The sequence below is a fragment of the Anoplolepis gracilipes genome, chromosome 14 (genome assembly GCF_047496725.1).
Source record: "Anoplolepis gracilipes chromosome 14, ASM4749672v1, whole genome shotgun sequence".
In the NCBI taxonomy this organism is placed as follows: domain Eukaryota; kingdom Metazoa; phylum Arthropoda; class Insecta; order Hymenoptera; family Formicidae; genus Anoplolepis; species Anoplolepis gracilipes.
The window spans coordinates 3,425,775-3,453,510 of NC_132983.1; the positions used below are offsets into that span (position 1 = coordinate 3,425,775).

General features: G+C 33.4%; 1 protein-coding gene across 3 annotated transcripts in view; it reads left to right on the forward strand.

Annotated features, from left to right (window-relative positions):
- The window catches only part of LOC140673245 (uncharacterized), a 111,753-nt gene that overhangs the window by 35,420 nt on the left and 48,597 nt on the right, over positions 1–27,736 (forward strand). The window lies entirely within an intron of this gene.

Consider the following 27,736-nt stretch of genomic DNA (forward strand, 5'->3'; position numbering starts at 1 on the left):
GCAAACGATATTGTGTGTAAATTTAATTTGAAGATAAGCAGTTTTTATATATATATATATATATATATATATATATATATATATATATATATATATAAATAAACCCAATTATTTAATATAGGTTATTGTAAATTTGCATTTTTTCCTGTATATTGGGTTACAAATTAATATATGCATAAAACAGAAAAAAATAAAGAAAATTAAATTTTAAGCTACATAAAAATTGGAGAAAATGAAAATGGAAGATTTTAATAGAAAATTTTTAAAGAGTGTTACAATGTTTTTTGCAATTTATATTTTACTTATTTATTGAACTATAATGCATTTTATGCTCGATTTATTCGATTAATTTTCGCGTACTGTCCCACCATCTAATAATCTTTTCAATAGGAACGTATTATTCGTAACGAATATCAGTTTGTTATAATTTAATTAGCCGGTTCATAATTAATGATTCGGGTAATCAGATGATAGATAAATTGCAACGTATTTTACGGTCGTCTGTCGTCTATCAAATTTGCATCTCTGATATTCCATCTTGCCAATTAAAAAAAATGTCTTGTTAAAAAATTCTTCGTCGCTTTTTCGCTTCATTTAGGAGAGCTATACCACGGAATCTAGTTGTAGAAGTCGTTAGATATTTCCTTCTTTCTCACCTTGGTATCAATGAAACTTTAGCAGAGTTAACGAGTTTTGTGAGAGAGACGATGTATATAATATATACGTAGCTCGTTCATTCTTCTCCAGGCGCCAGTGTCCAAGAATTTAATTAGTGGCATCTTTTTGCTCTTATTGTTAGCTAACCGTAGAGTCCTGGAAGCCGACGAATTCATTCCATCACGGAGAGCGATAGGGAAATCGCGGAGAAATAATTGAGCTTAACAGCATTTATATTAATCACATTAATCAACACGTGACATTTATTCTATTTAACGGAAGAGCGTATATTGACACAAATTTCTTAATTAATAACGTAATATATGTCACGTTTTACAATATTTCTATTATGTCGGTCTGATCTATAAACGTTAAATAAAAAGTGCCTTGACTATTCTGTCATTAATTATGCTGTGATGAATAATCTGAGGAAAACATCGACACGTTTTTTTTCAAAAGTAAGAGAAAAAACGCGCATTTTGTCAGTCGAGGACGTACACGTGCACGAATATAATGTTATCAACCGTGGGCAAATTTCCGATAATGCCACGAACGAAACGATGAGTCTTAAAAAGCGCATTACGAAGCATTGAATAATCTTAAATATTATTGCCGCGAAGTAGATTGTGCCGTCATATCTTACCATTTAGTTATGATGATAAACGAGATTGGAACGAATTTAAAAATTGCGCGACATGCACAGATTACACATGAACGACATATTGAACTTTTCAATTTTTTCATTAATTTTGAAAATCAGCTTTATTCTAAAGCTTGATGTTTATTGTTAATAAATTGCAGTATACATGTTTAAAAGTGAGTAATACTTTAAATTTATAATTATAATTTATTAAATAATTATGTAATGAAAATCCAGGGAATATAGATAATAATTTTTCAATTGTATGACATTACTCTTTAACATTCAAGTAGAATCTCGTAAAGTTCCATTAAGACTAACAAGTTCCAATACAATTCTTTTTCTATGTTTATAAAACGAGTAGGACTCATGAAAAATTCAACTATTTCTTTTAATAAATAAACGTCCGCTTGCAAAGGAATAGAAGCTAAAGCGGCTTATACACAACGATTAAATCGATGCTAATGTCTCCATGAAAGGCACCTGGTAGCGCTAACGAGAACAGTTAATTAGTCGCACGCGTGCGACGGCATCGTTCGCGGTTTCTCGCAGTAATACAAACGTCATGGGGTGCCGTTTTGATTTCGAGATCAGCGGGCGGTGGTGACGGTAAAAAGAGAGAGACAGAGGGAAAGAGGAGAGTATAAAACCGAAAGAGAGAGAGAGAGAGAGAGAGAGAGAGAGAGAGAGAGAGAGAGAGAGAGAGAGAGAGAGAGAGAGAGAGAGAGAGAGAGAGAGAGAGAGAGAGAGATAGGAGCATGGATAGAAAAATACCGTCGCACGTGGCGACGCCTTCGACGTCGACGCCGACGAAGGTGGCAAAGAGAGAGAAAGAGAGAGAGAGAGAGGCGTGGTACATCCGCGGCGACCTTGACCCTCGTCCTCGACTGACGCGCGTTCTTTGCCGTCGACCGGTCGATATGTCCACGCATACCAACGACGACGACGACGACGGCGTCGTCGTCGTCGTCGTCGTTGCCGTCGTCATCGACGCTAGCGCCAGCAATGATCGCCGTTGTCCTCGTCGCCGTCATCGTCGTCGTGGTCGTGTTTCACTAGGACGAAGGATCATCCGGTGTGTTGGTGAGCGTCGGCGTATATCGATCCTTGTACAGTGGCGGCGGCGGCGATGGAGAGGAGGCCGTCACGTTTCGCAACGAAGTTCCGAAAAGGTCGTGACTGCGACCGTGATGCCGCACCGCACATAGTGCTGGCGAACGCCATCATGGCGACGCGGGCGAGAGGGGGAGGAAAGACCAGCTGGGGGTTGTGTGTGCGCAGCTGACGAGAAAGAGAAGGTCGGTCGCGCGGCGTGGTTGATGGATAAAAATGCGGACTCGCGTATGGACCTCTCGGCCATCGAATATGTATTTCAGAATCTCGTTGTAGCTTTCGAGTCACGCTTTAATTATAACGCACTTTGAAGTTATAATAAGGCATTGGAACTTATTTCAGGATCTTTGTGTGCGTGTCTCTTCTCATAATTACAGATTTATCATCTGTTTCATTTAACTTCTATGCGTCAAACGTTCATTAAACTCCTGAGAAACAAGTTGTTGATCTAGAATGATCAAAGTTATTGTTTTATTTAATGCTCGCGCAGATGATGTAACTCATGTTTAGTAAAGATATGTTAGTAAAATGAATGATTATTTATATAATTATTTTTCTGTTACGTATCTTGTAAATATTTAAAAAAAAATTGCTTTTTCTAATTTTGTTTAGTTGAAGCTAACGAGACAGATCGTACAGCCACATGAATTTTGTAAGAAAACGTTATGAAAAAAGAATAAGACATTTTTGGAGTTTCTCACAAAAAATCTTTGCTTTAGTTAACGTATGAAACATTGAGTACATTATAACGTGATTCAACTTGGACTGATAATAAAAAGATTATTCTGAGGCCTGACGTTTGAATCAAAGGTCACGTTTAAATCATCAGCTTATGAAAATAATTCGATAAGCCTATTTAGAGAGCATTAACAAATCATCGGTCTTTTCTCTCAATTAACCCTAGATGAGTAAGATGTAATGCAATTGCATTCCATTAAATTTTTCATTTCAAGTATTTTGAGATATACAACTAGAGACTCCAATTTATAATAATTTATTCGAAAGAAAATAGTCAAGAAAATAAAATGTACAATCTTTCCTAAAAAGTTATTTTTTTTATTTAAAATTATTTAATGAGAGATATTTTAGTAAATTTTTTTCTTTGCAGTGTAAAAAGTTTTCCTATATATATATATATATATATATATATTATCTTTTGGTTAATATATTTGATATAAAATGACACGTGCTTAACAACTTTTTAGTCTTATTCGTAAGATATATATTGTTTTCATATATATAATATAAATATTTGACATCTCAATAGCGTGGTCGGTGGTTGTTAATTTTTTTAATTATAATATACTTTTTATCAAAGACATATTCATGCAATGGAAAAGTGTCTATTGCTCGCGGGAAAAGACAAAGCTTACGATGTCGTTCCGAACGAGAACGACGTCGTTGCCATCGCGGCGACGACGTGATTTGCGGGGCCGCAAAGTTGCGCACGCGGGGGCCGGAAGGTCATCCCGCCGCGCGGCATCTGCGTGAATCCAGCTTGATACGACGATGGCGGCAGCGCCGCCCAGCAGCCGCAACATCCAGCCAGTCACCTACTTTCGAGCGCGCGACTAACGTATACAGGGTGTCCGCGAAAAGGTGCAAAAAAGATGATAGCGTACGATCGAATGTCCGGAGCTGGCGTGCGTCCAAGTAAAAATTTAAAATAAAAAGAAAAAAAAAAAAGAATCGAGCTTTAGAGATATTTTCTAAATCTTAAGTGAATTGGCATGTATCTACAAAAAAAAATGATATTCTCAATTCCCGGTTTGAATTATAGCGAGACATTTTTTTCTTATAATATCTTGCTCGCTTGCAAAAATTATTCAAAGTTTTAACTTAATAATATTTTAGGACTATATTATTTTTTGTAGAATAAAAAAATAGTTTATTATATAACTCTCATTCTTCATCTTGAAAATTACTGAAAATGAAAAAAATTCAGTATCAAATAAATGACACATGATTTGGAGGTAGCCTTAAAAGTAACTGAAAATCATCATATGACGATAACTTTAACCGATGGCTCTGAAAGAGTGTTCTATACCGGATGGAGTGAAATTTCATCGAGAGCTAATGGCGAGAGGACGATGCGACAGCGTCCCTGCCTTCGTCTACGGTGCTCGTCGGTGTCCATTTGTATTCGCGTGTATCTCGGCTCGATTTTGGGGTAGGTCAAGTTAGTATCTCTCTTTCTCTCTCTTTCTCTCTCTTTCTCTCTCTTTCTCTCTTTCTCTTTTCTCGCGCATGGCCAGCCAGCCGATCGGCGGCGCGCATACGGTATTTGCACGGTCGACCGTTGACGGTCATCCCGTTTTGGGGTTCCCCCTTCTGCATGAGGGTCGGGGCACAATAAAGTATTAATAAGAAGATACAAGGGATGAGTAATTGAATATATGATGTCCAATAATAAAATATACTCCCAGTGGATTTTGGAATTACGAAAACGGATTTCTGTAATCTATCTTTGAAGAATTTCGTGGCATAATGGAATATAAAAGTAAAACAAAATATGATATTGTCGAAAAAATATGCGTACTTGTAGTGATAATACGGGATCATATATCAAATTACAAAGATGGCCGAGACAAGATGTAAAGGAAGGTCCCTTCAATGGATATTTTCAAATGGGAAAATCGTTTCTGAATACAACCTGAGTCCGTTGCGGATGTTAAACCAGATGACAATATAGTTGGAACATTAGTATAGCAGTACAATAAATCTTATATGTACATGTTTTACTTGAATTGTGTGTGTGGAGCTTAAGTGACCATTTTTACAATATTTTTAACCCCGAAAGATTCACGTAGGTTTACAGCTTGCAATAAATCGAAATGCGTAAATATTTTTCACAAATATAATCTCTTAATCGTCATTTTTTATTTATAAATTTGCACCGAGTGCTATTTCATAATCGCTATTTATAATTGTCATCCTTAATGATTTTAATTCTTGAATTTTTTAATTAAAACAAAATTAGAAATAGAATTCGCTCGATTTTTTGGAAAAATATTTTATTTATTCGATATTCAACGAGATATAAAGTTAATTTTTTCCATTATAAATATCATATTAAGGAAATTATGACAAATAATATGTTCGTTCGAAATAATACGATTTCCGAAGAATGTAATTTACCAATCTCTTTAATTACATTTTTCATGATTTTTTTGCAAACTTGTTTTCTCCATCTTATTTTGATCGCATATCGAAAAATATCTAATGAAAATATAATGAGAATATGTTTTTGTTTGAAGAATCATAAATATATATTATACTTTACTGAAACTATAAAACTCATTAAAATTACGCTTGATATCACGGTATCGAAAAATAACAGTCGAGGTGGTGAATTCAAGCATCCCATATAAGGACGCGTGATATGAAACGTGGGAGGAAATCTTGTTTCCAAACGAGGCTTAAGTTATAATTGAAAGTAATCTATCTTCAGATGGCTTTTTATCCGCGTCGCACAAAAAAAAAGAATGTTTAAATTAGATTAAATGCAAATACTTTTAATCATCTTCAATATTGACTACCATAAATAATTAATATTATTGAAATATATATCAATTTTTTAGATATACTCACGTCTAAGTATTTTTTTTGTTTGCAGTTTGTATAATACATAAAAGATTGAGTAATTATAAAGCTTTAGAATGTCTTAAAATTTTGTTCTACATGTTTTATTTGAATGTTAAAATGTGATTAAAAATGGCATTTTTAAACTTGAGAGATACGTAAAAAATACTGCAATTTAAAAAATGTCATAATTAATAATCCCTATTAGGGATACGGTTTATAAAATATTAGTAGGGACAGTTTATACTCTATATATGTTATACGTGACATTTACCAGAATACGGCAACCTTTTGCTCCACATCAGATACTTTTACTCGCGAATGTAAGTGTCTAGCTTATATTGAGGGCAGAGATTTTGAAACTTTGATATATAATATGTTCAATAAGTTCAATTTCACCATCATAGAGACGATAGTATCTTATGTCAATCGTCGCACGTTTATTTCCTCGAGATCGCGTAAAAATTATTTTGGTGTGCTTGTGATAAGCTAAGATCTAAGATTGTAATAAACAATTTTTGTATGCACACGTGCGAAAGAGAAAACAATTATTGACATGATTGATAACGTCGCTGACTTCATTATAGCGTTGCCAATTGAGAAGTTCTCGCCGTCAAACGCAGCCGTCGATTCTTTGATTATCGAAAACTCGTCGCTCTTGAAGGATCCTCTTCCGCTGTTGTTAATCATATGATTGATTTGAATGAGTGCTGTTAGTTTTGTTCAGCTCAGCTGTTATCGTTGAGATGATTCGATCGCGATATATAAATCTATAACGTTTCCTCACTAATTAAGCAATGTTTAACTTTCAAATATACTTGAAAATGGAAAGTTCTTCGTGAATTGAATTTCAAAACTACTTTAAAGCGAATTTTCCCTACTTCTGTTGAATTTCCCTATTTATTTTCTTTACTACTATTTAATTAAATTCAAGTGTTGCTTTTGATTCGAGTCATCGAGGTACTTGCTTCAAAGCTGCAAAGAGAGATAACGATTAATTAAATTTCCGTTAGCCTATATTGTTGTAATACTTATTGCATTTTCAATTTTTATATGCAGTACATATGTATATCTCCAATTTTTAAAGGAATTAAAGAAATTTTTTTTTTTTTTTTTGAAGAAACTTAACTTGAATATCTTTTTCTCATGAATGTATTTGTCTTCTTAGCAAGAAACTATTAAAAAAAAAAGCCCGCGTCAAGATCGAAAGTTGTGGTCAATTTATATAACTGAAAGAAGGTGAGAGTGACGCCTCTGTCATATGCGTCCTCTCATTCCCGTGTTAAATTGCAAAAGCAGCTATCTACTTCGTGATGTCAATAAAATTTCTGCAGTACTTTGTGGATATATACAGAGTATAAAAATATTGTCCCGGATTTTAACAATAGTCTCTCTTCTCGCTAATACAAATAAATATTGATAATAATATATATATATAATAATAGTTAAGTAATGTAATTGAAAAAAGAAAATAAGAAATTATACGATAACATACAAAGATAAGATGACAAGTAAAATATTTTTATAAAAGTATTTAAATATAATGTAATAATTGCGAGATACACAGATGCTTTCTTGACATTTAATGCTTTGACACTTGTTCCATTTTTATGGCATATCAAAGTTCGCGGTTTTGTGGACGCATAAAGATTCACGAAGAGAAGAATTGGAGAAACAACCGAGAAAATTTTCGAACGAGAGTTGCACCCCCCGCGTATGGTTGTCGCTATACTTACTCAGGTGTGTCTTTCGCCGCTCCCGTTTTTTGCGCAGCGTTCGTCCGCGAATGTTGAGCACGGAATTACGTGTCACTTAGAGCGTGGAGGTCGCCATTTATATATATTCGTACAAGCGAGTGGAGTCCCATCGCGAATCCACCGCGTGGATGAGAAAAAGCCAGCCGGCCTCGCTTTTTCGACCTCGCGTTTCACATTGTGCGCGATTTATGGTACCTCACTAAATCGGTGTGAATCGATTGTATATCGCTCGTGACCAAATCGCGCGTCGCGATCATTCGTCCGATGAATCGATCGATTTGCCTTTGTATCTTGAGCGAAGCGGCGAACTGAATAACGCGGTCGTGTAGAAAGATAGGAAAAAGATTTGTGCAGCTGTGATTGCAAAATATTCTCTTCTCTGTAACGATGAAAATAAACAAGTGTGATAATTTATTAATTAGTGGAAATATACGGAACTTTGAGTAACATAAAAGAGAGAGTGAATAAAGATGGAAACTTCTTGAAAAATTATTTATTTTATTTTTAGTTTAATCACTAGGCAAACATTTTCAAAACAAAATGAATTTTACTTGAAAGAATAATTTATACCAAGAAAGAATAAGCAATTATTAAATTTACATATAGTATTCATAAAATTTATGTAGCTATTATTCATAATTACAAATGCGTTGTATATTTTTTTACAATATAATTTCATTTTTTAAATTAATGAAACAGAGAGGCGAAGACACTCTTTTTAAGATATATTATAGATAACATATCTTATTTATTAGATATATTTATTCGTCTTCTTTAATTTTTTTTTTTTTTTTTTTAAGTAAGCAATGAATAATATCTGTAGTTGAGGATTTAAGCTAACAATAAGATACTTTAGACTTATTGAACCTGAACAGTATTAAGTCCGACCAGAAATTTCATCCGACACATCTTTGGCTTAGAATGTCTGTTATCGGAACGATAATCCTTGATAATCCGTCCCAGTTGCAGCTGTTAAGCTATTGACTTTAGCATTGATTCTTATTCGTTTATAAAAAGAGAGTTAGTATATCTTCACTTTTCCGTGTCTTACAACGCTTGAAATAGAATATCACAAATGCGCAATTATTGTTCCCATTTGCGTCATCACTTTGCTGTCATTTTTTTTCTTTTTTCTTAATTACTTTCTTATTCGACAAGTTTCTTGTTAAACGTTCTAAACATTATTTTGCTGCGATATCATTGAATCTATAAAGATCCAGAACTATAAACATAATGTTAATAAAAAATTGTATATATATATATATATATATATATATATATGCACATTATATAAATATAATATATAATGGATATAAAATTGCAATGTTTTTTATTGTGAATCTACTGTTACATTATCTCGAATTTTTTAAAATAATTATATTTGGAGCACGTGATAGAACTGGACAGTAACTTATAATATTTGTTTTATAAAATTATAAAAATATATGTCTAAAGAGACCGATATCTTTGAACAAATCTTTTACTTCTCAGGTACAGAATTGCGACGTAACGGTACAAGTATTGTAAGCAGGAATCTCGTAACAAGTGTAAAGTAGCACTTGAAGTGCGAGGTTCAGTTAGTCGACAACCATACACGGGAAAAATGTGTGCTCAAGAGATGTGTTGTCGCGACGCTTATCAAATCTAATCTACCGTAGTTGCCACTTACATTAGAGCAGTGCTCAAACGACTTTTGTTTGCGGAGAAAAAAATCTCATCTCCTACTAATCTAGAATTAAAGATATCAGAAGAAAAATATTTATTGGCTATTTCTGGATATTTCGAAATTTGAAGTTTTATATAGTATATATGTATAGATATAGAATATTCCAAAGAACACATTGTAGTACGTTGTAAGTACGATCGCGATACAATTTACCGTATCGCCCGCGAAAAGATCTCACATAGGAACGTTAATGTATGCCGAGCATCCTTGTTCATTAGCGCGCGATAAAATCGTGTTCACACAAGAACTGTATATTTCTCACATTTTATATTGTGATTTTGCGCGAGCTTAAATCTAAAATATAATATATATATATGTATATAAAAATTGATTTTTCTGCAAATCTTAGATTGTTACATTACTTTATTATTTTTTATTTTTATTAACATTATTATTTTTTATCTTTGTCTCCATTTATTTTAAATTATATTGTGTTTTACATCAATTCTTTTTATAATGTATATCTGTATATACTTTATGTATAAATTATATCAGATATATAATTTATATATGTATATAATTATCTACACATATATCTTGTAGAAAAGAGCGTCGAAAGATTCCAAAGTTAGGATAGTAAACGCCAAAACTCTCCCTTCCTCCTAGTCTCCTCTTGGGTTCGATCTTATATACATATATGTAACAAACATTGCACGTTAAACGTCGAATAACCACCATTGGGATATCTTGGCAGTCTAGGAGATTCCACCTAATTATTATGGCCTTAATCTGCCATTCTGTCTGTTCATTGAAGGCAAGTCCCACGATGAAGACGCCCGGCAGAGGTTGTAGACACGCGGGGCCTCATCAGTAGAGGTTGGGAAAGAAAGGGGAGAGCCTGCCTGCCCCCGCACTCTCCTGAGAGGGTGGCACCCGGCGACGGAAGTAATAGCTCGCGCGCGGCATCACTTGGGAATTTCTGGAATAGCTCGCCGGGGTCCTTGGCGGCGCTCTTGCCGTCGCCGTCGCCGTCGCCGTCGCCGTTCCATACGTTTGCGGATACATGTATACTGCAATAATACGCTCCGAGGCGTCTACGGATCCCCGGTTCAGTCGTTCTTCTTCAGGAACGTAGCTATGAGAAAAATGGAAGAAAGTAATATTTTTGAATCCAACAGAGAAAGAGGAAAAGAAAGGGGAGGATTTTTAGTATAGGATCGATTTTTTTTTTAAATGTTGGTTTTAAACAAGAGAGGAAGGGACTTGATAGTTTTTCAGGGCTCAAAAATCTTTTAGAATACAAATTTTTTTTATTTCCGATTTCTGTTTCTTTAGATTTTATTCATTACATATACATATTGTATATATTTCTTTTAATGCATTATTTTATGCTCGTCAAGACATCGAAAGCAATATTTGGATCTTGCCATTTAATTGTTTTGCAAAATGCATTTTATAAAGTTTAGTGACTTTTGAGAGATAGGATTTTAAAAATAGTAAATATCATTTTTTTTTCTTTCTCTCTTCTTTGCTATCGTACAGACAGGCACATCTATTGGATTTTAATTTTAATGTCAGCAAATGAAAGACAGATAAGAATGGAGTTTACAGAACCTGTGCATTTTTACTTTCTCGTTTTCCTACAGACAAAAGAGATAGAAAGACAAGGAAAGCGAAAAAAAATAAGCGATAAAATGATTAAAAATGATTTTTTTTTCTGAAAAAAATTAATTTTTAAGCTTGAATTCTTATTCAAATAACATGAGACAATATTAAATTACTCATAAAATTCTAATTATAATTTTCATATTAAATTTCCATTTTTTAAAAGATATTTTATACTTTATTCTTAATTATATAAATATGTATAGTCATATAATGTATAATATAATTAAATAAAATACTATGTATATAACGTAATTTTATTTAAGAAAGTAACATTATCTGTTCAAATTTGGAGAATTGATTTACCAAATAGGAGTAAATAAAAAAATTTTAATCCAATATATGAATATTTTGCGTTGAATTTTGCATTTGTGAACCGATCAGAAGACATGTTTACCTTTGAAGGTTGGATCGGTGCGATTTTTTGGGTCCCAAAACAATCGCGACTTGAACGTCCACAAGGGTACATTTCGATTATGTATCCCGACTGTTGCAATTTATCCGCGTGCCGGCGAGCACAATATGCTGATATTAATTGCGAACATGCGCACGACGCTGCCCGATAAATGCGTCTCGTTTAATGAAACACGCGTTTATCTGGCGCGGTGAAAAGCTCCGGCGATCCGAAATGCGATCGTAATTTATAACGAGTTCGCCACTCTTCTTTCCTTCTCGTTCTCCCTTTATTTCTGTCTCCTTCTTACCTATACTGGATAAAAGCCCGTGCGAGTACTATAACACGAAGAAAGCACTGCAAAAAAGATAATTAGAATTGTCCAAGATAAAAAAAAAGTCTCTTATTAATGCCCGATATAATCCAACGTTAATTAACTTTAACGTTACTTTAATTGCCTCTCTTTCTAATTTTAGTTTTAAGAAATATAAATGACGGTTACTTTTTAATAAAATTGTACGGACATATATTTAATTGCTATTTCCTACTGGAAACAAATTCTTGAATGTATTGTTAATTATTTTTCTTACAATTAATCAAAAACGTATATATATTTCTAAGTACTTAAATATTTCTTCAAATCCCAAATATTTTGCTAAAAAGTATTTAAAAATTTGTTAAAAGTAATAATAAATATTTTTGAAAAATATCTTTTTTAGAATTACATTTATATTAAAATATTAGTAAATGAGAATCTCATTTTTTTTTTTTCTTCCCCCCATTTGAAGAGGTTCTTTGATCAGCGAATTTTTGAGCGGAATTTTTTCCACAGTGTGCTTTTCTTATTACCTGTCCTTATCTACGATCCTTCGAGCCCTCTTCCCTAGCTACGGTGGGAACGAACGAGAGAAAGGACGGCCCTCTCTCTCTCCCAGAGAGGCCGCGAGTGCTTCCCGAGTATCGATCCAAGTCTTGGCACGTCAAACGTGTACACGTTATCGCCATTGATTTTATATACGAGGTGTCTCAAACTTAGAGCGAGGAATATTTTAGAATTAAATAATTGATTTTTTTTAGATTCGAAAAATTCAGAAAATTATAGATGAAGAAATTTCTTATCAAAGGATTCAATGTTAGAAGAGAGTTGGAGAAATCAACATTGTTTTGAAAGTCTTTCTTGTAAAAAAGATATATATATATATGTATAAAACTTACACCATTATATTAATTACATTATTATCTCGGAGGACACATATATGATATTTCGTATATAATAGAATTTTTTATTTAGAATGAAATTTAAAACTTATTAAGGATTTTAATTTAATTATCTCTATGTGTATAGAATCTTTTATAATCTTTATATCATATACGAATACTTTGAACAGTTTGTCATTTGTTTTTATTTAATAATCTGTTACTAAAATAATTTTTGGTTGATCTAGCATATTCTGTGGAGTGTCGACGTCTCGTCGGCGAGGCGTCAATATGAAACTCGAAACTATTTTCGAAGATTGATACTGGTACGATTTCACTGAGCGTTGCTTTCGTGGATGCGCGTGTTGTTATTGTGACACCCGATATTCTAAAGAGACGCAGAGGAGTATCATTGTTTCCCTTATCGTCACTATATTATCAGTACACCGTTATGCCCAAACATTAAATTTTATTTATTTACTTGTAAGTGTAATAGAATTTAATCTATTTTCTCTGATAAAGTATGCAGTTGCGCTCAACTAATTTCAAATAAGAAATTGATAAAAAACATTGTCGAAAAGTATTTTAACGATAAAAAATTAGTATTTAAAAAATTGATTTATCAATATATTTTATAAAATTTTATAAGTTTATTATTTTTTAAAATCAAATATTAATGGAAATCATTAAATTAACTATTCGACAAGTTTTGTCTGTTTGTGTTTATTGAATAAACGAAAAACAAATACGGTTATACAAAGTGAATAACATGTATTCGAGTTGCGGTTAGTTAAGCTTGCTCCAAATGCAAAGCTATGACGTGTGCATTGTCCTTTATCATGCATACCAGCGAGATAATTATCTGGTGAACACGGAAACTTGTGCCCATCGTCATCCGGCTGTTGAGATTAAAGGCACAATCATCTTATACCGCGCGTATTTTATACACTTATATATATGAGCTGGACGTAAAATATTTTTACAACGCGCATCTTTGTCTGCGCATCATAGTGACATAAAAAAATGTAAAAATATATAAAAACATTATTAAAAAAGACCATTTGGAAAAATGTTTGTGAGTCAGGTGTAAAATTTGATAATCAGAAATGAAAATTAAAGAAAAAAACCCACTATTTAATTACAATTTTATTTCATTTTTTTCCTTTTAATTTTATTTCATCTCTCCATTATTAATTTAATTTAATTTTGTGCATCTCTCCATTTTTCGTGATGTAAAAGGCAGAAAAGAACGCGTAAAAAATATTTGCGCAACGAGAAATGAAAAAGCGATTTTATCGCTTCGTCGAAATAGAACAAAACACCTATCTTTTGACGACTGCATCCGTGTATCTCGTGAAATGAAATTCACCGTGACGGATGTACTCGACACCGGTTGTCGATACATTACGTATACATATGCATACGTGCGTTACGTTGCGAATCACAACGGTATTTTAGCGAATAGCACCATCGACCATGATTTCACGATTATCGACGAACATGTCGGATTCGCGAGCGCGCGCGCGCGCGCCAGCATGTGTTGCGCAAACTCGAAAGCGGATAGTAAAATGGAGTTACCTACTTCAGCATCGGGATACCGCATGTGCGGGAAGTAGAGAATGCGAATGCGTCTCGTGTATACACATGAAGAGGTGGGCGTTTATGTGATGATCGTGTGTACGCGAGACCGGCACCATGAATGAACGCGCGGCGAGAAAGTCTCTCTGCGAGATTTGCTACTTTTGACGTCACTGTGTTTTGTCAACCTGAGTGTATATTAGGTGTCGCTGGATCATAGTGGGCTAAAATTTGCAACGGTTTATAATTGCGACTTATCTCTACATTAATTATATATTAATTAATTACCTCAAGGAGATCAAAATATTTATTGGGACAAAATTATATTTGTTATTTTTATATGTTTCTTTCCTTTAAAATTAAAATATTAAAATAATTTTGTAATAATCGAACGAATTTAAACGAGAAATATGAAATCTATTTTCGACTTCTATAATTTTAATACTATAAGAAATATTATTTAATCTTGTTTGGAGATTATGAATTAATTTTTGATAATCGTGTCAATTTTTTAATTTTTATTAATTTTTATTTTGATATATTAAATATAATAATTCGTATTTTTGGTAGAGTCGATTATAATGAATATTGATAGAGTATATGTACATACATATATATAGTTTGAAGAGTTTAAAGAATATATATTATTTTATTTTTATTTAAGTAGAACGAGATGTCAATTTTCTATCGAATTTATTTTAGACATCCTAGAAAATATTTATATAGGTACTCTCTTCTTTTTCTAAATATTTATCATTACGATATAATATTTTGTTATTTTATCTTACGTACAATTAGACTACATAAACGATGTTACTAATAAATAATTATTAAGAATTATTAATTTTTTATCGAAAATGTTTGAATATTTTACAAAATTTATACCTTTTTTTGTCAAGCTTTTTAAACATTTATTATTATTATTATGATCTAACATATTTTATTATTTAATAGTTGCTTGATAAATAGGCCAATTTCGCTGCTAAATTTATATATACATAACCAACTCTTCTTTCTATACCGCAATCACTAATATCAATCTGCTTAAACGGCCCATTTCTTGTGGACGCGTAGAATAACTCGCGAGCTGTTAAACCACGGAGGCTGGTTTACGATGCAAATCGAATGACAGAATCAATTATTTCTTCATTCGACTGTAACTTTACAGTTGTTTTGAACAACGGCGGGTGAAACCGAGGAAGAGGAAGCAACTGTTTCTTACCTTGCGGCTATTGGCGCCGCGACGCGTTAAGAAATGGAAAATTAACCACGAGAAGCAGCCTCTTATATCTGTTCAGTCGCGAAGAGACGTAAATTGCATTCGGTATTTAACAGCTTTCTGACCGTCGCTTTAAATCGTTTTTAACATGTTGCACAAATTGTACCGGTTTTGAATTATGGTTATTGCTTTACGATCTGCGGGAAATGTACGAGGAAACTTTTAAGGAATCTCTCGATTGTCGATAATATTTTTATGTGTTAATCTAATAGTTTTAATATACTTTCTTGTTTCAAATAAACGAATATTATTGGTATATATCAAATAAATAATGCATGGAATATTTATTTAGTTACTGTAAAATTCGACGTTAGAAAGATTCTTTCAATGGATTAGTATGCTTCCCGCAAAAGTTATGCGATATGCGAAGTCACTAAAGTGTATGCCGAATATGGATTCCCATTGTGTTCTTTACTGCAGTTTTTCATTTTATGGTAAAATATTCTAGCTCGCAAAAACGTTAAATTAAAAACGTATCGAGTATTTTACGACGGACAAATTAATTGGGCAATTAAACAATTACGTATATAACGCCCGTTAATTAAATTTGATGAGTTATGTACGCCCAACGCAATTCGGCGGGTTTCACAATTCCGACTTTCGGTACGGCTTATTCATCGGCCAGCGCAAGATTCATGAGAGAAAGTGCTCTTACATTCTTACACGCGATACGACAATGTATAACGTAACGGGAGATGCGTATTTTAATATAACGGCCAATACGCGCATAACGATTCTGTCTCGTTCTTATTTTATGCTATCCGGTTTTGTCAAGTAACTACATAAAATAAATGCATATGCGTGATACAGATGCCGGATATTTTTTTCCGGCCACTTAAAAAAAAAAAAAAAAAAAAAAAGGTTAAATATTTTAGAAATAATTGTCGAGATAGGAAAAGCATAGGGTCAAAATGATAAGAAAGTAAATTATTTTTAAATTGTACATAAATTTGTTACAATTATTTTATAGGCAATTAATAAAATAATTATATAACACAGCACGTAAATAATCAAAGAACAGAAAAGTTTAATGACACAAAGTATAAAGACACTTTAATATTGATTTTTATAATCCATTTCATATAATACACTGTGTGTGTGTGTGTTTATTCTCTTTTCTCTCTTATCTCTATTGCATTATAATTGATATTTTGCAATTATCACAAACAAAGAGAGTCTTGCATATTTTATAAAATAAATAGTTTCTAAAGACGAGTAATGTGCAAATATATACAACATTTCAATAAACATATGCGTTCGTACAGATACGCATACATAAACTGAATTGTGAAATCGATATTCTGTGGAAAATGAGTTTGGTATTTCATGTGCTACAGCATGTTACTTCACAGTCGACGTTTCAATTAAGACAGCCACATTTAGCGGCTAAATGTGCGGTGAAAATACGCTGAAGAGAGTTCGTAGAGAGACAGAAAGAGAGAGAGAGAGAGAGAGAGAGAGAGAGAGAGAGAGAGAGAGAGAGAGAAGTAACTCACTTCGCGAAAGTGATTCGATAACGCTCCGTAGCCGGAATCACTTTTACCGGGGCTGCCAATGTCGAAGTCGGTAGAATTGACGGGTCTCCGCCGTGTGTTAAACAAACGATACGGCCGGTTCTACGACACGCGAACAATGCCATTCCCCGCGGCAGTAAGTGCCTCCACCTACGCAAATATTGATACGCACGACCGCGGGCCCGTGCTACGTACAGACGGCTCGTTAAGGCAGAGTCGTAATTATTATACCGCGACGATGAGGAGGATGAAGATGACACGGTGAAAAGCGCTCGTGAATCACCTGTGGAAATGAGATACCATATTTCTGGTGTAGGGTGCTGAGAGAGTAGACATATAATTACGATAAAAGAAATAAAATATATATAATTCTTTTTTTTATAATATATAAAATATAGATATATAATTATATAATATACATGAAAATATATATGTATATTATTAATAAATAAATAAATATATACATATATATATATATATATATATATATATATATATATATATATTTATAATTATATATATAAAATTATTTTTTAAATGTGAATATATATTATTTGAAGATAATAAAAGAGTTGAAACGCGATTCTAAATGCAAAAAGATGAAGAGCAAAGAATAGTGGCTAAAAATAATCTAGTTGCAGCAAAAATATTTTATATTTATCTCAAAATCATCGGCATGATTCTTTGTTTTTATTTCAAGTCTTTAATTAACGGAAAGTGTAGTGCAGTCTCTATGAGGATTACAAATTGTAGAACATGTGAGATGGAGATACAAGACATCAAGATGCTGGAAAATTTTGTGCATACGAGATACTAAAATATGCAAAGCTAAATATAATATAATAAATGCGAAATATAAATTGCAAAGATAGGATGAACAAGATATCTATATTTAAATTATTATTATATTGAAATTATACGAAACATAATGCGCATATAATATACGCGAGGTTATAAGATGATTTTGCACGTCATTGCTGTCATTGCTAGTTCGCATATTCAACGATCGACTTCAGGAGCGTTCAACCACGTGGCTTGATATCGTATCCTTTATTTTGCGTCATGATTTCTTTTCCTCATCGCCAATTTTAAGGAGGCTTACACGCGTATCAGCTGGTTTGCGTTCTTCGCGCAGCCATGTCGTTAAATAGGATAATAATCGCCACGGTCGTCGCATCGTCGCTCGCACCTCACTCTCCCCACATGTAATTAAATATCGCTCAAGCCGTGTCGCGCGACAATCATCCTCGTCATGCGCAAGTGCGTTGCGATCCATGGGAAATTGCTTCGCGCGTCACGAATCCGTAACACGCTTTTCTGTGATTTTCTGAGAGCGAGGCGAGCGGTCGGAATGTATATCGCAATCGTATCGACTGGATGGCATATGTGTGAGAATTTTTTCATCGCCCATCGAACCTATAATTTCCAGTAAACAAGAATGTGGAAAGAATAAATTTGAAATTGTAAGGAAAACGAGTTTCAAAGCGTTAATTTCTTCTTCCCGTAAAATATGCATAAAATGAAAATCGAACTTCTGAAGTGTAAAATAGCATGACTCATTATTGTTTTAGTAATAGATATGTATTCTATGCAGTTTACAATTTGCTATAGATTAAAATAACTCGTTGTTTTAAAGTGCTCTTTTTCACTTGCGACAAAATAACGATCGATGACAATCGAGATAAAAAGTTGTATATCATATATCACGACTCGATTTTTAGATATGTCTTTCGAAAAAAATTGCCTGTCTGAGTGCGCGAGATTTCACTTGTCACCTTCGATATGATAACATCTGATAAGTAATAATGTACGTGAGACATACAATTAATTTTCGGATGTTGTCCTTTTGGTGTCGCGTGGCGGGCGCGGATTAGGAAAGGTTTTTGTGAAAAATAGATCAGGGGTGGCATTCACCCTCACTGATGAACGACATGTCGGTCGATTAATCCCGGAGGCCTCCGAAATCGTAAAAAGATTGTCCGGGTACATTCTTAATTGCGAGGTCCTACGCAATGCTGTCACGTTTCGCTGATTCTCCAATTTTTGCTTCGTAATTTCTACTTTGTATAATTGGACAGACTATTTCGTAAAGGAATCTGAAGGAAGGAAATTATATTCGAACAGGTTAAGAGGAAAATTAGTTATTCAAGACTGCTTATATGTATGAAAGCCACTATTATAATATTGAGAAACTAAACCTTTTTTTTTTTTCTTTACCGAGGAAAGAGGAAATATCGACACTGCATTAATCTATATAGTAGTTAAAATGAGAAAGATTTTATAAAACTAGAAAAGCTAACAAACATCTTTAAACGTTATTTATCTATTTATTTTTTAGATAAATTTTTTCCATATATATATTTTTTTCATTTTTTAAACATGCGAAGAAATTTCTTAAATTATATTTCGTCATAAAAGATCTCGATTACACATCGATCTAGTATATAGTGAGATTGAGATTTAATATGTATTATCGAATGAAAATAGACGAGTGTGATAAGTGAAGATTCTTTAATCTATATATCTCCAATGATACGTAGAATTATGAAAGAGAGCCTAGGTATGCAGTATACATCTCGATAATATTTCAAGACCTCCGACCGGAACATTATCGTTCCGCTGGACTCGGAATGGGTGTCCCTGCGCAACTCGACCATTTCAGGGTCCTTGGGGCACCTTCGCACCCAGCCCGGGGTAGTCCAATCGGCGCGCAGGCCCTTTTTTCCTCGGTGAATATCATCGATCCACACCACGTCCCAACGTTTGTCGATTACGTAACTGTAGCCGTCGTGCCCTACAAGCGCGAGCCTAAAACCATCGGCGCTCTTCCCCGTGTCGTGGCCATTGGCCATCTCTCTCTCCTTCACCCTTCTTGCACCGCTCGGGTCACCCCTCTCCCCTTGACGTTCCGTGACGCAAAGACGTGGGTTACGTCATCGCGGCGAGGCGCGCGACGCGTCTTGCCCATTGGCATGGTAACGCCGCGCCGTGCGCGCGCGTCTTCCCCCCCTGCCCCTGCCCCTCCCTCCCTCTTCCTTTCCCTTTCCAATCTTCACCGGGCGTCATGTTCGCGCGTCGCGTCGTGTTTACCATTAGCATATTTCGTCTTATATCAGCCATGCTCGGGCTACGGGTATTAAATATCATTCCGCGAATTCCACCTCCCGTTCCATCTTCGTCGTGCTTGGCCGGCACGCTTCCTTCCGTCAGCGACGAGAGGGAAGAGGAGGTGAATTTAAGGGCCCCGCGATACCACCTGTCGCGGCCATCTTGCATCGTGATATCTACAGCGGGAAAACAAACGGTAAATCTTTCGCTCGGGATTTACGGGATCGGACGTGGGATCTATCGTCTTGATGAAATTATTACGGCTCGATGGGGTAGACTTGTAAAGCGCGATAAGAAAGCATGGAAAGATGTGGAGGATAAAGAAATCAATTTGGCATCATAGTCAGAGGGATGAGAATAAACAACGTTTTCGAGAAAGGTATTTATGCTATATGTATATAGTTACTCTTGATACGGTACGTTAAAGTTTTCGGCGTGTTCGAGAACTCGCTTAAAGTGCAGCTCAAGGTGCATTTGTCACCGAGGACCTGTTGATTTAACCCCTTTCACTAAGTTTGACGCCAAGTTGATAGCGTCCGATTAAATTTGTCGACGTGTCTTTGGTTATAATACTGCCTCCATAGAATGAAGTATGTCTAAAGAATTTATCCTTGGCGTTTGCGAATATCGAGTATGTTGGTTTCTGTATATAATGTGATTTAAAAATTATGATAGTTTTACATTATAATCACATTATATTTTTTTAGTTAATTATACAAGGTGTATTTATTTTTTTTTGAAAGGAGAAGTGTCAGCAATTTTAATTATATATGTGTAATGTTACTTATACATATATGTATGTGTACTCTTGTTTTAAACATATCTAAATTTATTAAATCTAATAATATCTTGAATAAAATAAAAAAAAAAATAGCGATACATTTTATCAATTACATTATAATTATTTTGAACTATATAATTTGGATGTCACAAATATTTGAAAAATTATTTACTAAATATGTATTCTAAATTAAAACAATTAGTAGAATAATTAAAATATATCGCTGTTTTGCAAAATATAACTATATAAATAATAATTATATTATGCAAATACCTTAATTGTTTAAAATATTATCTCTTACGATAATATTTCACAACTTATATCAAGTTGTTGCAAATGAGTGGTTAAGTATGTTCATTATCACTTTCCGCATCAAAATCAGATTTGATCTAATGTTCCCAATTTCTTCTTTTGGAATTTTTTCATAAATTGGAAAGGAGAGGGGAGTATATTGTATATCTCAAAATCAATTTTGTGAGACAAAAATAATGAAAGTGCGGTGTCGTCGTTGAAGAAATCCCCGCTTGATTGATTGTGACATATGAACATGTGTCTTTACTATATTCTGCTTTCAATTTTATCGAGGAGATATATCTTTCCGAGAGCTCCGGATACAATTTATCATCGTCATCTCACCTGCAGTATAGATATTGAATACCAAAATTTATTTTCATAGAAAAGCGTCTCTTATGCGTTCTAGAACTTTTTTAAAATTCTTCAAGAGTACATTTTTAATTTAAGCATTAAGAATTTTTCTAATCTTTGAGCGATAGCATAAATACTAAATAATGATTAGAATTTTTGGACACTCTATATATAAATAATATGTTGGACGGAGAATATTTTATGTCATCATCTGGCGAACCTTAATGTTATCTAAAATATTGATATTGTCATCTTCTTTTGAAAAAAAAAATAACATTGACATACAATCATAGATGCAATCAGTAAAAGTTTTTATATCTATAAGACGAGTAAAATTCAGACAAAATATATATTGAATATCCGAAACATCAACTTATGTAACACATAATTAGCATATAAATTTCATTTATATTTCAATTTGAAGGTCTTTAAATAAAATAAATTGCATTAAATAAAATTAAAATTGATTTTCGATTAAGACACCGTTTCTTTAAAAAAAGGCCATGAGCAATTGCAAAATCGAAATGATTGTAATGCGATCACAGAAAGGAAGGAAAAAATCACTTCAAGAGTAGTTTGGTATTCTGGAATTTTTTGGGGATTGAATCAGTTGCGTAATCACCATTGAGTTTTACCGGCGGACGAGTTTCTTCAATAAGAAGGGTATCCGAACTGAATCCCTAATAAAAGGGCAAAAAAGAGAGGGCGTTGTGAAGGACGACCATTAAACTGACCAGATTTTTAAGTTGTGAAAGCAGGATACCGGTATCTCACCCAATCAGATATATTCTTCCTTCTTTTAATAAAAGAAGATAAGTATTTTTATAGAAATACTTAGAAAGAAGCTAAAATTGTCATATATATTTTGTTTGGTTTAAAAAAGATATTTCTATACTTTTTATACTTTGCTTACTTTAGAAATATTGTATTTTATTCTACTCTGGATAATTTTCAGATATACTTTAGATAATTTCTACATACACTTTGTGAGAATCTTAACTAAAATTTAAAATAGTTATTCTTGGAATAGCAAAGCTTTTTTTTTAGAAAATTGAGTGGGTGATGTGATATATTGGACATGTATTCTCACCACGCATTTTAGCGCTGAATGTGTGCTTATTCCAATTCTCATCTCACGTTGACATTGACCGCGATTTTTACATTAAGTAAACAAAACTTAGATCAGGCCGCGTTTGTTACATTTAGTGCTGAATGTATGGCAAGTATACGAGTCAGTATTTTTCAATGCTTACACAATTTTTAAAATGTTTTATTTTTTGAACGATAAAAAGAAATCTTCAATTTTAGCTAATGGAAAAATATAATTTTTTTTGCAAAATACTTAGCTCTTACATGCAGTTTAATAAAACTTCTTTAAATTGATGAAAGATATATTTCTCGCATTGGTAATAATAAAAAAAATGAACAGAGAATGTTTTGTATTTTTATCATTAATTTAATTTTTTGAAGTTTTTTTTTTTTTTTTCTTGAAAAATCAACGCTATCTTACAACGTCGGCCCACGATTTTAAAATGTGTAAAATTTTTGAAGCAGAAACTTTCAAGCTTAGGACAGAATTTGGTCACCGTGTCACGTTCGCCGCCTCTCGACGGATCGGCTGTTTTCACCCAGTAACTGAATTCACTTTCAAAATTATCATCGTTTCTCGATCAGCGGGAGATCTGACGCTCGACCGATGCCAACGAGACCCGAGATGTAGGTACCGTTTGATCGTAGTATGTATGTCAACGCAAAAAACTTTCTTCTGAAAAAGAGGAAAGGTCAAAGTTCTGAAACCTCGAATAATAGAAAAATTCTTATTCTGAAATATTAGATTAAAAAATTCCTTGTTTGCAATATGGTTATTAATGATTTTATATAATTAATTATATAAATAATAGAAATAACGACGTCAGTAGGATACGATGCGATACATGAAGAAGAACCGAGACGATAATGAAATCGGTACGTGACTTGAAAATTATATTGGACGATAGAAGAAGATTAAATTGCATAGACAAATGCAATCGAAATAGTATTTCGTGTAATTCACGTTATGTCAAGCTGCACGTTACGCAATCGGGGAACGAATGAAAAAAAGAAGAGAGAAGCAAAGCTTTTAAAATTCCTTATAAAAATGCGGGTCGCTCTTCGTTCGCGCTATCTTTATTCCTTACATAAACATTGCGCAAGACCGCTATCACGCAATTGCAATAAATAAAACTAAGAATAGCGTTGATATTTGCGTCGCTCTGCGAGCTTTGTATCGTGCATTACAGGACGTGGACTTTCTATTTCTCCGATGGTATGAATCAACTTTGCACGACGCGAAGGCTGAAAAAATGCGCGGCATTTTAGGGTTCCCTTCCCTCGCGTTCCAGTGATAAAGGAGGGCACGCGAGTGTGAACCTGAACTCAGTAGGAAGACTGGATTGGCGAAAGGTGTATACAGAGTTCCTCGGATTTACCGGGTGCTCCGCAATCGCGGATTCTTCGATGAACTGGCGATAGATATTTTTGAAAAAAAGAATATTTTGAAATTGTATGTATAAAAAAATTAGAATGATTATATATGAATAAGATCTTTATTGAAATGTTACAGAATATTGATAAGAAGATTTAAAAGCAATAAAATATTTTCCAAGTTTACAATCTATGTTTTTAGAGACATTCATACAATAAAGTTGAGGAATAGATCTACAAGGATTAACGTAAATTAAAATATTCTTGAATAAGACAATTATAAAGATGCACAAAAAAATTTCACGTAAAAAAATAAAAAAACTCTTTGCTGTTTCGTTATCTTGAAGAAATCGACTGAAGATTAATTGAAGAACCTGCGTTTAAAATGACAGGTAGACGGTTCTTCGGGACACCGTGTATACGCAAGTGGAGGGAACTCTGGTCGATGGCCGTGGCTGCGCTCGCGTCTGCAGAACAGTTTACAGCTGCATAGCCAGACCGGGGAAGTGTGTTACTACTCGAGCGTAACCGAGAGACCTCGACCAATTTAAATGCGCGATCACCTTCTACGGATCGCCACTGACTCCGATTCGCGAAGTCGATTAACGCTTAACTTTGGCCGCGCCATTTCGATCCCCAGAACACGTCGATTTCAAGTACGTAATTTTGCGGCTGTGTAGAGACTCGACCCGCGAATAACGGTATACTTCATTCTCGGGGCCAGTCGCCCTTTAATCACTTAAAAACCATGCGAGTTTTTTTTTTTTTTTTTTTTTTTTTCCCCTTAAATTGCATCGTGTTGTTGATTAGTGTTCTATAACTATATTCATACATCGTTAAAATATTTTTTTTTACACGTAAGATCTCTATTTCGTAGTAAAAGTGAAAGAGTATTTCAAGGTGATAGAACGTAAGGTTACATCAAAAGAGCATTGCCGCTTTTTCAAGCATATCAAGCAATAAATAGGAAAAGAATGTTTGAGAATATAAAAATTTTAATAAATGCTATGAAAGTTTTTTGTGAAAATAAAATTTTATGACGATCTTTTTTTTATATATACATATATAGAAAATAGTTTTTTCTTATCTATAGAAATAACGTTTTTATGTATTTTCCTTCCTCTATAAATTTGTATACAACTTTACTTTTTCTTAAAAAAATATTCTAATATTTCTGATATTTATTTTAACATTTTTATTTCATACATTTTATTATTCTAAACCATTTTTACCAAAATCTTATAAAAATTTTATCACAATAATTTTCTCAGACGCGAACAATGGAGTGAGTTTTTAATGAAATGACTGTCTATCTCATTTGTTGCGCGTAAATCTTGACAGATAAAAACAGCGTGACTCCCTTTGTGTCTCGTGTTAAACTGCACGAATATTCTCCTTGTCAGTTGCGATTGATACATGATATCTCGCCGTGTTTGATCGTCGCGAGGACAGGTGTTTTCGTCTATGAAAATGCGAGTTTCGCTATGAGTAGACGCATGGATTTTTATATAGGGTGTTTTAAAAGCATCGCCACAATTTTATCAATCTGAAGTTACTGATTTTTGTTCTCAAAATATTTTTTTAATTTTTAATCATGCATAATGCAAATATTAATGTTTTGTGTTTTGATTTAAAAGTTATAATTAAAGATATTTTAGCTGTTGTATGTTATATTAATATTGAATCGCAAATAAATTCAGTAATACAAATATTAGTACTTTAGTATTAAAATTAAAAAATTTACAAAAAGTGGAGTTAATCAGTTTGGCTTTTGAGAAAGTCATAACGATACTAATAACAATAACAATATTAATAAGTAGTTGGCAGTGTCTAAACTATGTTATTATGTATTATATATGAAATTTACATAGAATTGAAAATTATGACAATAAACTGTAGTTGCGCGCAACTTACACGAAAATTAATGTAGGCGATAGCTAAATTAAGCTTGAATATTATGCGTAATATTTATACGATTGACAAGTAATTACGAGTAATTAATAAATTCACTGCAATAATTCGCGGAAAAATAAATGCTTCGAATAAACTTTCATGATGCAAGATTTGCAAATCTTGATAAAAAAATAGAACAATAAATATTTTTTTAATACGTCATAATCTTCCCTAGTTGTAATAAGCTTTAAGTATGATTTGACGCCAAGGTTGTATTTGCTAATATAATAATATAAAGATCATTGACATACACACATGAGATAAGGATAAATAGGCGTGTTTTAGTGCTCTAAATGCACGACGATGACATAACCATGACATTAAACAACGAGCTTTGCGATAATGACATAAAATTAGTTGAATTAGAAAAATGATAAAATTCATTGCTCAAAATTTATATGTATGGTTTTTTTATTTCGATCGAGAACATGGACTTTTGTTAGTCGATAAGAAGGAACGATACCGAGCATACTTTAGGCGCGAGTTATAGTTGCGTCATTTCGGTTATCGATATTAATTTCGCGTTTGGTTGGGTGTTACGTATCTATTGCGCAGTTCGTCACTCGTCTCCTTTTTTTTTTTTTATTTTTATTTTTCTCCAGGAATTGTAACTACGTCATTGCACTCTGTTGAGAATACGCTGCTGGAAAATACTTAAATCGTTCGCTGGCCACTTGCTATTCATGTTTTTTATTTATTCCGTCGAGATGATGAAATTAAATTTTCCGCAATTTCTCGGCGGACAAAGTGCGCGCGTATAAGACATTATTAAATAAAACAGCATTCGCGAGAGACATTAGAAGAGCGCGTAGACTGGTATTAAGTCGCTTCTTGCGAGAATTTCTACTTTTAGGTACTTTTTATATTCCTTTACTGCAAATAAATCGTTTACTTTCTTTATACGTACTCATCATGTATCGTACAGTTAAGATATTGATACAGGAACAGGGAGAAGGGGTTAAGATATCCAGATTGATCAAGGTAAGAATAAAATGCAAATCGTGTGTGAGGAATCTCCTGGAATTAACCTTCGACTACACTTTTTTATGCCACAATTTATCGATCAGATACTCCAATGAAGCTTGCTTTACTTGTATAACGATGTATTTTTATGCACCCTGTAACACACTTTTTAATCTCTTCTTCAATTATGAAAATTACAAGTTGAAAATTGGAACTGATTTATTACACATTTATTTTCATAAAATGTTATGCATACATATTCAGGAAAATACAAGGATTATTTTTATGGAAGATTTAGAAATGAGGGAAGGAGAAGCCTTTTCTGCATTAGCCTGCAAGGCAACATTAATAATGCAATATTTATCCTAATCACGCAATATCGGTATTCATCGAAATGATATCAATTTATTATACTTACGAAAATAGTATGAAGCGAGGGGTTGGTCACTGAGGTAATTTTTGTACAAGGGCTAGGTAATTCAGCGGCAATCCCAGCAAAATTTTGGGTAATCCAAGGTTATTTTTGGTAAATCTAAATAATCTTTAGCGTTAAAATAATTTAAAGTAAAATTTCTTTTTCAAAATTTATTATTAATTTGAGATACTATTAGGTAACCTTAAGTAATCCGAGGTATAATTTAAGGGTAATCCGTATCAAAGGGTAATTTTTGTACATTATAACTGTTAGTGATGAAGTAATATCGATATTTCTTGCGAAATGATACTGATTGTATTGTGACGACATACGTATAACGTTTGTATACTGACGCTTTTGTAAATA